Source organism: Lissotriton helveticus, chromosome 10 (assembly GCF_964261635.1).
Source record: "Lissotriton helveticus chromosome 10, aLisHel1.1, whole genome shotgun sequence".
Classification (NCBI taxonomy): domain Eukaryota; kingdom Metazoa; phylum Chordata; class Amphibia; order Caudata; family Salamandridae; genus Lissotriton; species Lissotriton helveticus.
The window spans coordinates 218,401,488-218,417,916 of record NC_136071.1 but is presented as its reverse complement, the minus strand read 5'-3'; the positions used below and the strand labels follow the sequence as shown (position 1 = coordinate 218,417,916).

At 44.0% G+C, this 16,429-nt stretch overlaps 1 protein-coding gene across 1 annotated transcript in view; it reads right to left on the bottom strand.

Moving 5' to 3' along the window:
* Window positions 1-16,429, bottom strand: part of LOC144786174 (voltage-dependent T-type calcium channel subunit alpha-1H-like) — a 1,055,750-nt gene that overhangs the window by 725,524 nt on the left and 313,797 nt on the right. The gene's annotated exons all lie outside the window — the stretch shown is intronic.

Sequence of the window (16,429 nt, the reverse complement as noted above, 5' to 3'; positions counted from 1 at the left end):
ACTGACTTCTTTTGGCTGAGGGAGCACTTTGCTCACAACGTGCTGGTAATGGCCCCAAAAACGGCAGCGACTGCAGCAGCCAAAGCGGCAGCCAAGAAGAAAAATCAGGCAGCCCTAGTAGCACAAGCGGCGCAGGCAGCACAGACGGCTCCTGCACCATCCTCTAATGAGGACCAAACACATCAAGCACATCAAGGGACAGAAGACACACCTCAACCCACAGTGGATCCGAAATATGATGGCGTTGAAACACCAGTGCCGCCTAAGAAAGGAAAACAGATGACACAGCACCCCCGGCAGTCCCCTTCCATTTCAGAGATACTGATTCGTGGGGGAAGGAGCCAGAAGAGTGTAGTAGCTGAGATGCCTCAACCCCTAGTTCAGGAACCAATGGCTCAAAACTCCAAAAAGACTGGAAGGGCTGCATCCATCCATCCCCCGGATGAGGTTGAAGGGCAGGAATATGCTGAGGAACAGGCTGAGGCGAGGGGGCAAGACCCAGCCACAGTTACCCCGGTGGCTACAGGTATGGATTCGGATAAACAATTTGATGGGGGTGCAGCAGGTAACGGGGGGTAACTGAGACTGTGTCATTTCCTGGACACCTGCTGAATGAACAGCTGGAGCAGGCCGGGGGGCAATGCTTAGTGACCGAAGGAGGTGTGGAAACAGGGAAGGAGAAAGAAAGTGCGATATGTTCCCCATTAGCCCAGCTCACCCTCATGGATGAAGGGGGTAAGGAGCAAGAGAAAGAAAGCAGTGAGTGTTTCTTCTCGGTCGCAGAAGATGCGGAATGGTCCGATGAGGAGAGGAGCTCCCAGGATGGGAGCAACTTGGACTCGGATAGTGGCAGCGATCTAGAACGGGACCCCCCCAGTACAGCCAAAAGACCTGGTGGCCATGATGAGACCCGTGCGCATCAGATGAGGGATCTGACCTGGGATCACTCTTCAGCTACGCCCCTACAGGGAAACCTACAGGGGAACCTTAATACCGAGGCCCCATCATCGTACCCTCCACTACTGGATGTCATATACCAGACTATCCTTACGCATAGAGAGGAAGCTAGGCAGGATACCCGGAAGTCACAGGCAGCAATGCGTAAGATGCAGGGGGCCGTCAGGAAACTCTCTAAGGCATGCACAAATGTGGGGGATAGAGTCACTAATTTGGAGGAACGGATTGTGGCAACTGAAGCTGAAGCCGCAGCAGCATCCTCTAAGGTCGATTCTCAGTGCACCCAAGTTGTCGACATCCAGTGGAAACTGGAAGATATGGAAAATCGGATGAGGCGCAACAACCTCCGAGTCCTAGGAATTCCGGAAGGGTCAGAGGGCTCAGATATTAGGGTCTTCATGATCAACCTGTTCAAAAAAGCGTTCCCGGAACTATCTGAGTGGAACTGGGCTGCTGAAATGCAGAGAATTCATCGTACGCCATTCAGAGCTCGCCGGGGGGCGGGAAGTGATGATAAACCCAGGGCAGTCTTAATATTTTTTGGTAACTTTGTTCTCCGGCAGCTAATATCGGAAAAAGCTCGCCCCGATGCCAAAAAATCTATCGAGGGGGTTTCTTTCTTTGTGAGGCCAGACTTTTGTCATGCGACAGTGGAGAGGCGGTGGAGACTCCGCCAGTTGATTAAGCCCTTTCAGGACAAACACATCCAGGTTTATTTAGTAAATCCAGCGCAACTTAAGATACTGAAAGATGGGAAGACCATATACTTTTCGTCAGAAGTCAAGGCAAAGGAGTTCCTGGACTCTTTATGATTTAAATAGTCTGGTTGTTGGAGTATTAAGTTCGCCAAGGTGTTTGAAACCTAGAATATTAATGTTTTTTTTTGTTTTTTTTTGGTGTGTGGTCCACTATCTATTTTGGTTGGGTTAACAGTGGGATGGATGATTAGGGGGGGACGGGTTGGGGGGAGGCAAGTTGTGGTTCATATGACTATGAGGGTCTAAGAAATAGCTTCGTACTTGTTCTGCGCTGCTGCACACAAGCATCATTAGCTCAGACCAAGGTCTGAGTGCTCCTAGTGGGAGGGGGGAGAGGGAGGGTTTCTCTGGGAGGGCACTGGGGGAAGGGAAGGGAAGGGGGGGGAAAAGCAGAAAAAAATGAAAATTTGTGGTACAATGTTTTTTACAGATTTGTGGTATTTGGGAAATGGTGAACATGTTTTGGAAAAGGTCTTCTTTAATTACTATGATGCTCAGTTGAAAGTTAGGCTATCCGTTAACAATAACCATGTCAAATCTTAATGTATATTCAATAAACATAGGGGGGTTAAACGATTGGGCAAAGAGATCAAAGCTGGCACAGTTTGTCAAAGCAGAGGCCGTAGATATCTTGTGCCTTCAGGAAACCCATCTACCTTGGGCAAAGAGGCAGCTGCTGAGGGTTGGAGGATTCAATATTTTGGCATGTTCTACCCAAACTTCAACAACAAGAGGAGTAGCGATTTTGGGGAAATCCTTTTTGGGGGGGGGCAAAACGGGCTAAATCTGATGCACATGGTAGATGGGCTGTGGCGGAATTGGAGTGTGGCATCACTATCTGTTGCATATATGGCTCAAACCAGGATGATCCAGAGGTTTTTGAAAATTTGGAGGAGGAACTGTCATTATGGCCGATGCCCATACTGGTCTGTGGTGACTTTAATATCTTCACGGATCTTTCTGAGGGAAGTTCCTATGCTGGCAGAAAACCCAGGGTCTTCACGGCCCTTCGTTCCATGATGTTGTCGCACGGCTTAATGGATGTCTGGGGGACAAAGGAGCCTAAAGATCCAGGCTATACATATTTCTCCTGTCCCCACCAGAGGTATAGCAAATTGGATTATTTCTTGATATCATCAACAGAAATTAGTAAGATTAGTATTAGGAAACTCCCCAAGGTCCTCTCGGATCATAACCCATTGGCAATTATATATAAAGGTTTGGGGCCAGTTAGGAGCCCCAGGGCTTGGACATTCAATCGAAAGCTTCTGGCCGACGCACTTTTTGTTGAACATATGAAGAAATGGGCACGCGAATTTTTTGATGCCAATCGGTACAGTGCATCAAGGAATTCTGTGTGGGACTCATTTAAAGCAGTATTGAGGGGGGAGGTTATTAGTTACTCTGCGCAGTCTAGGAAAAAAGAGCAAGCCACTAAGGTCAGGCTTTTGGGGGAGTTAGGTAAGGCAGAAGAACAACACTGTCAGGATATAACCCAAGGGAGGGAAGGTAGAGAGAGCCAAATGAATATTTGTCTAATTAAAGCCGAATTACAAAAATATTTTGCAGAAAAGGCGGCAGCAGAATATTGGACATACAGGGGGAGGGTATATGAAACTGGGGAGCAGGCTGGTAAGGAATTAGCGCTAAGGATCAGACAAGACTATACTAAGAGCATAATAACAAGCATTCGTGAGAATGGACGGGATGTGGCGGAACCCCAGGGCATCCTTTCAGTTTTTGCTAATTTCTACAAAACCCTGTATAAGGAGGAAATGGATGGGACATACGTAACCAACGGTTTTCCAGATAATGGGCCTAAATTGGGACCAGTAGAGAGAGAAAAATTGGAGCTGGATATAACTGGGGATGAGATCCGCGAGGCACTATCTGACCTGGCTGCTGGTAAGGCGGCTGGGCCAGATGGCATTCCTCTTGAGATGTATAAATGCCTCTCAGGAGAGCTGGGTCCAATATTATTGGACCTATTTAATGGCATCATAGGTACGGGGAAGATCCCGGAAACATGGAAAGATACCAACATCATAGTCTTCCATAGAAAAGGAAAGCCGAGGGAAGACCCAGGGTCATACAGGCCTATATCTTTGATAAACTCGGATAACAAGCTTTATGCCAAGATCCTGGCTATGCGGTTGGGGAGGGTTATTGGCGGACTCGTCTCCCCATGGCAGCATGGGTTTATCCCCGGTCGTGGAACGGCGGATCACGTTAGAAGAGCAATCTCACTGTTCGAGGCCTATGCTGCTGGGGGGAGAGGAGTAGCCATGATCCTCCTGGACGCAGAAAAAGCGTTCGACCGCGTCAGATGGGTCTATCTATGGAATGTATTGATGGCGAGAGGGTTTGGCCCAAAAATCAGGACGGCCATTAAAGCCATGTATTCCGACCCAAGGGCCCGAATGCAGCTGATGGGCCAGAGTTCGGACAGGATTGGGATAAGCAGGGGCACCCGTCAAGGGTGTCCCTGCTCACCCATCCTGTTTGCTCTGTATATCGACCCTCTGGTTAGGCAGATTCTAGGGAACGGGGGAATAAAGCCGGCAGTTACAAATGGATTTACGAGCAAAATACTGGCATATGCCGATGACCTGGCAGTAACTACACCAAAGCCAGCTGAGGCTATGAAGGTATTGGTAGAGATCGCTAGCGAGTTTGGTATGCATTCGGGGTATCGCTTGAATGAGTCAAAGACCCAGGTAATTTGTTCCAGGGGGATAGTTAAAATCGATCAAAGATATGTCGACTCGGCCACTTACCTCGGGGTAATAATTTATGCTGAAATAGGCTCTATTATACAAGATAATTATCTCCCGCTTTTTAAGAAAATTGAATCGGATTTAAAGCGGATGGACTCATTGCACCTTACACTTATTGGGAGAGCCAACGTGTTAAAGATGACCATGCTGCCTAAACTACTGTATCTGTTTAGATGCATACCATATCTAATCGACGAGGGTATGTTAAAAAAGATCGAGTCTATCTTTAACAGTTTTTTATGGCAGTATGGTAAAACCAGGAGGGCATTAAAATGTATGACCCTCCCCCAGGAACGCGGGGGCTTGGCGATTCCAAATATTAGATTCTATCACTGGGCTGGGTTGCTAACTGAGATGTCCATATTATTTGAGCCAATGTCCAGAGAAAGATATACAAATGACCCTACCTCAGATCTATATGTTTTACCTTCAATTTACGAACTACTGATGGGAAAGGAGGCTGTGGGGGTTTTGTTGAGAAAAACCAGTCGCAGATTTTTTAAAAAATCCCGCTATAAGGCGGCTTTAAGTGCCTGGGATTTGTGGAAAAATCTGCAGAAACTATTCCATATCCCTAAGATAAATCTATATACCCCGCTGTGGAACTCAGGGTATACACCTAATTTGGGTGTGGATGGGGCTTGGAAGTGCTGGGAGCAGTTGGGTATTCGGACGGTGGGCAATGTGACGTTGAATGGAAGCGTCGCTAGCTTCAACTGGCTGCAAGAGAAATATGGTCTTCCCAACGACCAAATCTTTAAGTACCTCCAGGTGTCACAAACACTTAAATCGGTTATGTCTGATATCCTGCCTGAGTCATATTGCCCGGTACTGGGGTATTTGCTAGGAGGAGGAGATAGGATTAGCAGTATATATCAAGCACTAATTGAAAAATCCCCCGACGATCTCGAGAAACACGAGGTTGCCTGGGCAGTTAGACTCCAAGATCCAGATACCGATTTTGATAAGGCCCTGAGCTTGGATAAGCAGGTACTTCGATCCTCAAATTTGAAGGTTCAGCATTTTAAAACACTTTTTAACCTGTATTATACACCATCTAAGCTACATGATTGGGGCATGAGAAATGACAGTAACTGCCCCAGGTGTCAGAAAGGTCCAGGGGATTTATTACATATGTTCTTTTACTGTGAGCAGCTTAGTTCAATCAAATCTGAGATAGAGAAATTTCTAGAGGGGCTGCTAGGCTTAAAGATCTGCCTATCCCCGACAATAATGATCCTCGGGAGTGACAGTAAAACGGCCAGTCTGAACAAAGAAACAGAGGCCTTTATTTTTATAGCTGTTGCTGTTTTACGCATCCTACTATCAGCTGCTTGGAAGGATCCTAATGCCCCAACCTTCCAATTGTGGCTGAACAGGCTTCTTGGTATCCATAATATCGAATCTACTTTATATTCTTATAAGGGGAAGAAAAAACGGGATTTTGGAAATAAGATTTGGGGCCCCTTTAAAACCTGGAGAGAGGGGCAGCGTTGAACATCGGATGATGAGCTTCTAATATGTATATTTTTTCGCATATGCAAACCCCTGCACAAAGTTATTTATAGAATGACTAGCGCTATGTATGATGTTTTAAATGTATACTGAAACGTATTATGAAACAATGGAATTTCTTCTTCTTCATTAAGATGTATCTGTTTTTTGTACCAATGAATTTTCAATAAAAAAAAAAAAAAAAAAAAAAAAAAGGAACAGGTAACTTACAATGTATCCAATTTTCAAAAGATATGCACGGGAAGATGGAAGCTACTGATTGACTAAATTTCTAAATTGGAATTCAGCTCATGCTTTGCACCTCCCAGACTGCAGGCACTGCAGCTTTGCAGCCTATACATCTTCAATCGGAGTCTCTCCACAAGTTCTCTTATTTAGCTAGAACGCAAGTTACAATATGATATACAGATGCACACATAGGGACTTATTTATGAGCCCGTGCGTCACTTTTATGCCACCGGTGCATCACTGTTTGTGACGCACCAGCAGCGTAAAAAATGTGCTTTGTTACACCATATTTATAAAGTGACGCATCTAGGTAGATGCGTCACTTTGTAAACCCCTGCGCCACATTATACCTGCACCAGGTATAATGTATGCAGGGGGGCGTTCTAGAAAGCAAATGCGTCAATATCTTACGCCTGCCTTATGGCAGGCGTAAGACTGACGCAGGCACATTTCACATGGGACTTGCCCATGTGTAATGACCCATTGCTGGAGTTTCGTCACTTTTGGAACACACTCCAGCAATGCGTCATTTTTGCACCTACAGATATGTCAGAAATACTGACGTATCTGTAACTCCTTGCGACATGATACGTCATACTATAAATTTGACGCATCATTGGTGTCGAAAGGAGGGCTCAATGAAAAGTGACGCATCGCTTTTTTCTCGCAGCGATGCGTCACTTTTCGTAAATGGGCCCATGCTGTATTCCGAGGTGTAGCCTGTGCTCGTTCTCCCATCCCTCCCATTGGTTGGGGTTGGTTGGAGTGGGACAGTGGTTTATATTTTTATCGGTGGGGAGAAATGTCCTGATAAGTTAATGTTTTGTGACAACTGGATGAACAGCAATGAACACCTGATGAGCTCTTCATAGGAATGACGCCACTGCACATCATACAAAACATCTGCACAACTTTATGCTTTTAAAATGTTCAGTGAAAAGACTGTAGAAACAAATAGGCATTATAATTTGAGACAAGGGAAGGCCACAATATTTTAGAAGATCTGGCTTTTGTGCCAACCCTTGGGTAGGCATGTTTATCAAACTTTCACACAACAAAACACAGCAAGCCACACAACAAGCCACCTTGCTGCAGTGCATAAATGGACAAGGGAAGGAATGCACCACACTTAACAGCATATGGTGCATTCCTGTACTTCCCATGTGCTGGTGCACTTTTGGCTGCCTAGTGCCAATGCAGACACCCTTGCACCATGGTGCAGGCATGCGTACGCAATGCTCAGTGGCATTGTTCTCTTTCTATGTGTGCTACAGGATGCAGCACACATAGAAAGAGAAAAACACAAGGATAAGTGAAGATATTTTTGCTCGTTATGCCTCCCCTGGGGAGGCGTAGCATTTTGACGCATTCCCAGGTCTACCACTCATGGTTAATCTGGGAATACGCCAAAATCCATGGATGGATCCGTGGGAACACCCACGTCCACCCATGGAAATCCTCCCTGGGGCAGATTAACGCAAGGCAGCAGTTTGCACTGCTTTGCGTTACTCCAGATGGATCGAGCCATGCAGGGCCACGCAAGGTGGCCCTGCGTTGCTTGATAACTCTGACTTTGTTGTTACGTCGCTCTTGCACCCCCTGGCTTGGCGCAAGGGTGACGCAACACAATGATATATAAGTCCTTTAGTTTTTGCAATGGCCCACCCCAGTCATGCATCTCCAGCGTACGTTAGTAGAGGTTTGGTGCAACAAGGTTTATGTGCTGTGCAAGAGTACAAGAGTCACATTTTGACGCAAAATAGCTTTTGCATTTGAAAGTTGATCCATCGCTGCTGTTTGTATCGATTTCTGAGTCCCTTTGTCACACGAATGCCAGTGCAAAACAAATAATTTGAGCCATTATCTCTCCATTAATTATACTTCCAGCATCCAAACCCTTGCACATGTTAGATATTTTTTTCCTCATATAATAGTAAAAGATGGTGCAATGAAAATTGAGCAATATCTTAATGTCGAAATCTGTACTGAAATTTACCCACTTGAACTCTGCACAAAAATCAATATAAACAAAATGAGAAAAAGTAACAGCTTTGTGTTAGACTGGTTATAAAAGTCATCAGTAATGGAGGCAATGGATGTACTCTTTTAAATAGTAAACCACGGCAAGAAAATGTCTTAAATGATCACTGTATTTAACAACAAAGACACTCACGGTCATTCACAGTGTAGGAACCCCAGGCGTATTTATAGGTCAACTGCACCTCTGTAAAAACAGTTTGGCTCTAGTTGAAAATCATATTTTCTAGAGTCTCATAATGTGAAATTCCAAAGGAGTGGGAATGTAGCATTTTAACTAAAGGCTGAGTGATGGTATCTTCGCTAGATCAACCAGTGTTAGGATTCATGCCACTAATTCCTCTTGCATTTCAAATTTTTATTTCTGCTACAAGCCATAAAAGTACAATAAAGCATAGTATAAAATGTTAAAATATTAAAATCCCAGCAAGCATACACCAAAAGAGCATTAAAACCTGTTTAAAACAGACAAGCATCATAAAAGGTTATTTGATCAAATCAATACAGCCAAAGCATTTCATGAGCTCAGTAAATTAGGTCACAACAATGAGCAAATACAGTCTTGGACCATAAATTCTCAAAATACTGGTACAGGATGGGGAACACAGACACTAGGAGCACCCTGTGCTTTTATGGCGAGCAGGCACCGTCTTGAATCACAAAGTCCCCAAGTGCTAGTGCATGGGGGGGGACAGATTCACTAGGAACACCCTGTGCTGTTGTGGTATCAGGTCCCTTGTTAAGCTTAGACATCATGCGCCTAGTCCTCACCATCATCAGAAGGTATCGGGAGACAACAAAGACAATGTTTTGTCTCGTGTCATGTCACAGAATTGCAAGGGTCTCAACATGTTTCCTAACCCCTAAAATCTAGCATATTGGGAGTATCAATTTGTTCCTCCCCTTCACATAAGCGGGACAGAAGAACAATGTATGCTCCACGTTTTCCTTGTTTTCATCACATGAAGGGAATGCCCACCTACCCTGCTCATGTGGCCGAACCCAGCCTGAGTTAATTCCTTTTGCACTTCTCAGAGTGGGTGTGTTATGAATGTAGGTTTGTGCTGGCATTTGGGGGCAGTGGTGGCACAGTTCCAGGGAGCTACAATACCATGGTACCAGGGTGCCGCGAGACACCTTCCGAAGCCTGCACCTGCAGGCAAGGGGAAACACTTACCTTGGGATAGTTTTACTGGCGTTTCTCAACTCCTCGCTATTAGAGGGTGCAGCTTGCCTTCTCAGGGGAGCTTGGCTCCAAATATGCAATCAATCGCCTGAAAGTGTGCAGGTAGGCCTTCAAGGGGCTCCACAGGTAGTCCTGTTCTGATATTCCTAATCTTTTTTTTCCCTTTCCAATATGGCTGTTTTTTCCTTTACTTTCTATTCGATGGCCCAATCCATCATGGGGATTGTCACATGGGGTGTTTTATCATTTCCTGTTCCTGTTTATTTTGTGTTTAAGGCCTTCAGTTTGGTTTAAGGGTGCATCGTAATGCAGCTGTGTTCCAGCAGTTCTTTACATTCAACAGACACTGGTTCCTGTTTCTTGTGGTAAGAGGACAATCTTCTGAAATTGATGTCTTGCAACCTGGCATTCTCCATTTGCCTTCTGGAGTTCTTCATCCAGCATGGAAGTTTTTTTAATGTCTAAGGCTTTTTCCTCCTGAGACTGTGGCAGCTTCTCGTGGGCACTTGCTTATCAGACTTGTGTAATTACATTGTGTTTCAGGGATAGTTGCTCGTACCTTGGACAGTCCAAATACAATGAAAGTTAATGTCCTGTCCAGCTTTGAACAGGATGTGAAGTGTTGGGCGCAAAGTATATAAAATGTCCTTGTGCTGTTGTGCATGTGTGTGGCCCATGTGTCTAGCTGGTCAAATGTAGTGATAAAAAGCTTTTATGGTGTCATAATAAATTGGTCAGAATATGACGGAATTTAAAGGTTAATTTACAGAGTGCAGTGTCTTTTTAACGTCATTAGGCTAATAGGATAACAATACCATTTAACTTATAGGGCTCAAATTCTCCTAAAACATTTTACAAGAATATACCAGAAAATATGCCACACATGGGAGCAAACCATCGGAAAATTTGTGATTTAATTGAAAGAATGATGTGCATTGTTCATAAAGTTTTTCTTTGGTATTAGTCAGATACATAATAAGTGCGAACAAATTAATGCAGCCAAAAATAACTGTTATGTCACAGTACAGACCATGATGTTTTAGTTCAGGTTCAACTTCATCGATTTGTGGGTATATTGTTTCATGGTCTCCAGGTGTCACCAGATTCTTTATTGGCTTATCTAAGACTATTGCCTTCACTTTTGTTTTGTTTTTGGTCTCATGCGGTTTGGGGTGCTTTTTCAAATTCACCTGACCTGCTTATTTTAAGGAATACCACTATTCTGTGGTGTAGGATCTAAAGTCACCGCTTTGATATGGTCTGTTTCAGGGCTTTAAGTGGGATGAAAATACAGGGGGGTCTCTCAAAGGAGAGTGGCCAATGTAATTAAGGCTGTGACTTAAAAACACATAAGCTAAAAATCTCTGCTTAGCATAGTGTGCCGCCTGTCTGGTATTTTGCTGCTTCTGTCATTGCGTCCAGATATATAATATAACAAGTAAGATTACGCCTTCAACAAGCCGGGACTATTGGCTTTGTTGGTGGTTGTTAGTTGCATGCTGATAAATAAGCACCAACTACGGCTTTGCTGTATATAACATTGAAAATGCTTCAGTTCTGACATAAAGAGACTATGAAAGAACTATACCGAGTCTCTTTGAAGTTACATCAAAGGCCAGTGAAGAGTGGTACTGCTGCAGAATTAAGATTTCTTTTTTTCACCCTGAGGGTGAGGGCAAAAATGGACAACCCGACAGGGACCCGTCTGAGCACCTGCTTTTTAGAACTGCTGGTGCTAAGCACCGGATGGACCTTGCCTACTTGAAGGTCTGGTGTGTTGTTTTACAACTGGTGCTTGGATGTTTTCATTTATCTTCCTTCACATCTTTCCCAATTCAACTAGTCTTGGATTGAAATAAAGAATGCACATCTTGCAATTCATTCCCTTAAGCTTTTTTCCAGTATGCTTTCTACTCATATGTGCAGTAACTCTACTGAAAGTTCTCTTACAACAGGCACACACAAATATAGCCTTAGGCCAGGGGCGGCTTCTTTCCAATTCTAGCCACCATATTGGCCAGCCATAAGTATTAAAAAGAACAAAGAGTTGCCTTTAAAAAGCATGTAAAAAATGTTTAAGATATCCAAAAATATATATTCACTTACTAATGTCCCTTAAAAGTGTGTTCTGCGAATAAAAGAAAAGAAACACCCTAGCTAAAAGAATAGAAGCACCCTAGCGTGGTACCACAAAAATCTGCAGATTGGAAAGCCCTTTACCCCTCTCGTAATAACTTAAAAGCTTCAATGTGGTAAAGCAAATTACATTTTGCTAAATGGCAAACTTATAGGAAGAGGAGGCACTTTTTGAGTCAGTGTGGTACTAAGAGAATAGATACGCCAATTACTGACAACTTTCATTAGTAAAGGTTTGACTGGCAACCTGCTTTCCAAAATAATGTGGACACCTGACTCTGAAGAGCAACCTGTGTGACCAAAATTTTCTGAGTCAACGTGGTCTTTGTAACGACTGCATTGTAATGGCATGCGTTGTATCGCATGCGTGGTAAACAATGTTTACCTTTCTGCATATTTGATATTTTGCTGCATTCACCTCTGCATAATCCATCATTGACGGCATTCTCTGCAGATTTTAATGAAAAAATGTTTCTAGCTGAACCAGATCAAAAGTTACTAAAATTGAAGCCAATCGTTTTGCAGCAAAGTGGAAGACCCTTTGCAAAGCTTTACTGGTCATCTTTCTGTTGCTTATTGTGTAATGTTTGGTGTAAAACTGGTGTTAATGGGGGGAAACCCATGCCCAGAAGTGTTAACATGTAAACATGACAAAACAATAAAGGAAAAACAAGTGCAACATTATGTGGCATAATTTGCAATTTCCTGCCATACAATTTCATTAGCCCTGACTCATAATTTGGTTCCCATCTGTCGCATAATTCCAGTGGCCCTCATTATAAGATATAGATCTGTTTACCTCACTAGAAATGAAACAGGTTTTTTTGTGTATCAGGCAACATGAAGCTTTGCTGCTGGAGCACTCCTTAGCCTTCAAAAAGTAAAATTTTCAGCTATTTCATTTTGCAGTTCGGTATTTCTTAGAAGTTGGAATAAGGCTACAACCTTGCTAAGAATAGCCAGACCTGTACCTGGCATCTTATACCAACAGTAATCCAAATCACTTTCATGCATTCATTCTAACCAGCTTGCAGCTGTCTTTAAGGTTCAAACTTTTGTTTTTGTAATGTGTTGAATCTGATTTTCAAGGTTAATGCTTTGCCTAGTGACAAGAACTAATAGAGCAGTGCTCACACTAAAAGTATAAAAAAACAGAGGCATGTTACCATGGAGAATGCAATGCACAAGCCTCAATCTGGCTGTTTGACTTCCACAAACATTGCAATTCATGCTACAAAAGTAGATGTATTCAAGTTAATTATGAATGCTGACAGAGAAGATGCCACCACCATTGCAAAAAAACAGCATTCAAAATGCATGTATCTTTCTCCAGGTGTGAGGGAAATGTGCATATGAGATCATGCAAAGTCATACTAAGTACCATGTCAGTTCAGCACCAAGTCATGGCTTTTGAATCAACTGCAAATACATATGGGACTTTTAATTTAACTTTTCACACTGTAAGCATAACTTAAAAAATGCATCAGACCCTCAGATATAATCAGTCAGCATTCTGTCAACACAATTTCTCAAAGGATACCCCCAAGATGGTCCTCCGCCAGCCCATCCAGCACTCAGTCTGTATTCAGACGTCCACATCTCCTAAGAAACACTCAGCATCCTTTCAGAAGTGGCTGCCAGCCCCCAGAGACTCCCAGCCAGCATTCTGACTTTCTCTATGCTTCTTTCTGTACATATGTCTTGCCTTTGGAAACACCATGTCAGCTCTCAGAACCTCTCGGCATAGCACACAAAACTGTTGCCTGCCCTGAATTACCCACAAATTATATATAAACACCCCAGGTCTACCTTTGAAGACTTACTTTGCCTCAGAAACCGACAGAATGCCTCAGTGGTAACCTGCATGTCCTAAGAGACCTCAAGTCTGTACTCAGCTGTCCCAGGGTGGTCCTTATACTCCTGTGGCCACTTCTGTGAGAACCTCACTTGGACCGCAAATACCTCTTGTAGGTACACATAGATCCTCAGAATATCTCAAGGGCCATTGACTAGCTTCCAGACACCCTCATTTATTGTATTGACAGCAGTTCTCACCTCAACAAACTGACAACTAGAGGCCATCAAGAGCCTTCAAACAGCCAAAGTTTGTCCATAAACAGATACAATCTGCCCTCAAAGAGGTTCGGAGAACTCCAAATGGGCCCTGGTCACCTACATCTAGCCCACCAAGAGAGTTGTATCCCCCATCACTTTCGGTAAAACTCCTGCAATACGGCCTTGAACATACCAGGATGGTCCTCAAAGAACCTTGAAATGCCCTGAGTTGCCCGCAACATGCCAGAGACACCAGGAGTACATCTGGAGGCCCTCAGTCAGACTATTGAAAACTTTTGTCTCTATTGAGACACTCTCAGCCCACTCTCAAATGCCTTCGGCCTACCCTGAAATTCTCTAAACCTGACCATCAGTGATCCTCAGCATCCCTCAAGACCGACAGGCTTAGTCAGCCTTAGACACCCACATTTCTTCATTAGCTAGCTCATCCAGCCCATTGCCTGCCTTCAAACACCCCAAGTTGATCATGAAACCCAACCAGAAGTCCCTCAGAGACCCTCAGTCTGCCTTCAGACATTCCCCCCAGGGCTTCTACATCCTTCCTTAGTCTGCCACTAGACACCATCACCCGCTGGTAAAACACTCCTTGATCACTCTCAGGAACCTCCAATCAACCATCAGAGACCCCTAGGAGGCTGTCAGCTTGCTCTTTAGACCCTCCCATTCAACCCTTAGACACACCCACCTGTTTCTAACGTTTTCCCCCATAGACAATCATATGGCATTTAAACAACCAAAGTGTGATTTCAGGATCCCTTGTTATGCCCTCATAAACTTCCAATATGCTCTTAGAATCCATGAGTATACTTCTGTCCCTGCCCCCAGCTGTCATTAAACTCTCTCAAGTAGCCATCAGGCACCATTGGGTGCCCTCAATTACATACAGTATGCCTGTGAACCGGGGAACATCCTTTTCAACGCGGATGTTACCCCCCAGTGCTTTTACGACGCGTCCTTTACAACGTTAGTCGTAACCACGACTTGCGCTGGAGGGCGCTAAAGGATAAAGAATAGTATATTTACTATTCCAACACCTTCCCTACTATCCACGGGGACTGGTGTTAGAATAGTAAATTATACTATTCACTATCCGCGCCCAACAACGCAAGTCGTTGTAACGACTTGCGTTGTTAAAGACGCGTTGTAAAGGCACGCGTTGAAACGGTACGCGTTGTACCGTCATACATCCCTGTGAACCTATCTTTAGTCAACCCTAGCTGGTCATAATACTCCCCAGACCGCCCATATAGAACCTCAGTATACCCTCAGATACCTCCAGCAGGCCCTCAATAGACCTTTGTTTTCACCCTTAGAGACCATCAGCCAGACCTCAGAGTTTACATCCAGACACTACCAGCTACTCTTCAGAAAGCATCATCCGGCCTTCATACACCCCCATTTGTTCCTTAGACATCAGTTCAGCTGGCCCTCGTACATCCACAAGGAACTGTTGCTCATCTGGCCAAATATACCATGATCTTCAATGATGGGAAAGGGGGGAGCCGTATTGCTACTCCCGCAAAGTTTTGTCACATTCCTGAAAGTTTGCATTCCGTGTTAAATTTCTGCAGGTCAAACTTGGCGGAATTTAACAGGTGAAAAAGGTCTAATAAATAGCAGGAAATAAGGATTTTTGTGGTGAAAGCACCAACGTTTCCATGTTGTGCCCTATTTTTGAGGAAAAACTCATGATACACAGAATTTATTGCATACAGTAAAATCTGAACCCAGTAGATCGGATTTTTTCAGTCACAATAATTTTTGTATACCACTCTGGGGCACTAGGAATCAGCCCCACTGTGTCTTGGTCTTTGATTTATCCAAAGGAGTTCAAAAAGTGTTAAAGTGGTGTGGAATCCATCTCTGTCATGTGGAACTCAGAGAAAGCCCATTTATTCAGGGGTTTGAAAACACACTCCACCCACTCGAGTGGCTGGAACGTTTTCACAGGAACCTTTAATTGTTTCTATAGCCGATACCTTCAGATGACAACCGCTTCAATGTCTGCTTGGGACAGTTGTTTCAGACGTTGCCAATACTTTAAAAAAATCTTTTACACAAAATATTTGACCCCCAACAAAAAAAACAGCGCTTTCTAGTGGGTGTCAACCATGTAAACAGCTGGAAGCTTCTGTTCCTTGATATCATTTTGATAAATTTATTTTTCATAATTAAATTCAGTGCAGGGGAATAATTAATCACAACCACGCGTAGCGAACCAGTCGCCGGAGCAATGCTTGAAGCTTTCATAAATGTGATATGAAATTGTTTACCAACAAGCGATAAGGCAAGGCGAAGAAGAAAACATGCTCTAATTCTCTGGGAGATCTGCATGATATGCGCGCCAGGCCAAGCGACAGCTGGAGGGAGAGCGATGGAAGATTCAATTAAGATGATTGGCAGCCCTGTTCTGGAGGACACTGGCATCACATCTTCACAGGCAAAGCGGCATGGAGACATTAAGCTGTCCCTTCAATGCCAAGACATGTCGGCTCCGGAAGACTGACCTTCAGAGTGGGCTGGGACTTGAGTGGTCTTCTGATGGTGGCCAAGCAGTGAAGATATAGCATCTGATTGCTCACCAAAGCCCCTCTGGCTTTGAGTTGCCTTGCATGAGGGGAGCAGGCCTTTTTCGTGACTTATATTTTTATGGCCTCTATTGGACATACTGAGAAAGATAGGCCTATTGTGAATAAATTGATGTGTGCACAATAGCCTGGTGGGCATTATGTTTTCTCACACATGATGAACCAAGCTCA